The sequence below is a fragment of the Mus caroli genome, chromosome 14 (genome assembly GCF_900094665.2).
Source record: "Mus caroli chromosome 14, CAROLI_EIJ_v1.1, whole genome shotgun sequence".
Classification (NCBI taxonomy): Eukaryota; Metazoa; Chordata; class Mammalia; order Rodentia; family Muridae; genus Mus; species Mus caroli.
In genome coordinates this window covers 48,931,486-48,933,254 of record NC_034583.1, presented here as the reverse complement: position 1 = coordinate 48,933,254, position 1,769 = coordinate 48,931,486, and positions in this window count along the sequence as shown.

Genomic DNA, 1,769 nt, shown 5'->3' with positions numbered 1-1,769 from the left:
TTAAGTTCGGTCTCAGTGTCTTCTTGGGTGCGCGGCTGACCCGAAGCTTGAGTAAGTGCCTCCCTTTGGGAGTTTTTGAGTCTTTCAGAGGTACCACCACATCCTGGAGTGTTGGGCTCTCCGATATAAATCATCAACCAAGAAAACGCCCTATAGACTAGTCTATAAGCCAATCTGATGGATGCAGTTTCTCAATTGAGGCTTCTCTTCCCAGAGGACTCAAGCTTATGTCAGGTTGGGAAAAAAAAAAAGAAAAAAAAAAAAGCTAACCAGGATGGCATGAGTGATATCTGGCCACAGAGGTCAATGTATGCCTCAGTGCCTCTCTCTCTTCCCCAGAGCTGAGAAGACAGAGCTGAAAAGTCCCAACCGTCCAATCCTGCCTTGGTCTTTGAGATGCGACCAGCCCACATCCTCTGCCTAGGAGCTGTCACGAAGGAATGAACTGTTAATAGACAGAGCGGGATGTCTTGCTTTAATTAGTGCAGGGGTTTGGGGAGTTGTACTGGTTAGAGCTGTGTCATGAGGAAGTCACTGTTAGATGTATTAGTTATATATCTCACTACTGTGATCATGACGGAGAAGGCGAGGTGGCTGGGGTGTGAGGTACCCTCCACAGAAGGGAGGAAGAGACTAGACAGGAAGTGTCCCCCTATAAAACCTCAAGTGTCCCCAACCTCCCCACACAATGCCACCAGCTGGGGAACGTGTGAAGCTGTGTGGGACAGTTTATAATGCAAGCTACAATTAAAATCGTGTGTTTCAGAACAATCACAACAGCGTGCCATCTCTGGCTATTTTTATATCACATTCTGGAAGATTCCCTGGACTTTATCATTCAGGGTTTGTACTGGCTGGTTTTGTGTGTCAACTTGACACAGGCTGGAGTTATCACAGAGAAAGGAGCTTCAGGTGTGAGGAAATGCCTCCACAAGATCCAGCTGTGGGGCATTTTCTCAATTAGTGATCAAGGGGGAAGGCCATTGTAGGTGATTTGATCCCTAGGCTGGTAGTCCTGGGTTCTATAAGAAAGCAAACTGGGCAAGCCAGGGGAAGCAAGCCAGTAAAGAACATCCCTCCATGGCCTCTGCATCAGCTCCTGCTTCCTGATCTGCTTGAGTTCCAGTGCTGACTTCCTTTGGTGATGAATAGCAGTATGGAAGTGTAAGCTAAATAAACCCTTCCCTCCCCAACTTGCTTCTTGGTCATGATGTTTGTGCAGGAATAGAACCCCTAAGGGTTGTATTAAACTTTTGTTTGAGGGATAGGCACTTTTTTGTTGTTGTTCCCTACAGGTCATTCTCGTTTGCTAATCCATTCACTTTTATCTCATCCCTTTATTACTTGTCTGTCTTTCCCTGAGGTTATTATTTTCAAGGTGTTCTCTACTTCTTCCACAGTTGTGTCTCCTTCCTCTAAGTTCTTTCTAAAAGCTTTGCATTGCTTTATTTCGTTTTCCCACTTTCATCTGAGGTCTCCTCACACGACTCTATCTTACTTGCTTGAAATAATGGCATTACTAAGATATGATTCATGTATTACAACATCCACTTGTCTAAAGTGTCCAGTCCTGTAGTGCACATCTGTAATGCCAGCACTTCAAACACTTAGGCAGGAAGGTCATAAATTGGAGGCTAACCTGAGCAATAGTGTGAAAAAAATCTTGTCTCAATAAAACAAAACAGGGGGCCAGAGAGATGGCTCAATTAAGAGCACTGACTGCTTTTCCAGACGACCTTGGTTTCCCCCTCTTCACAAACCGGCTCCAG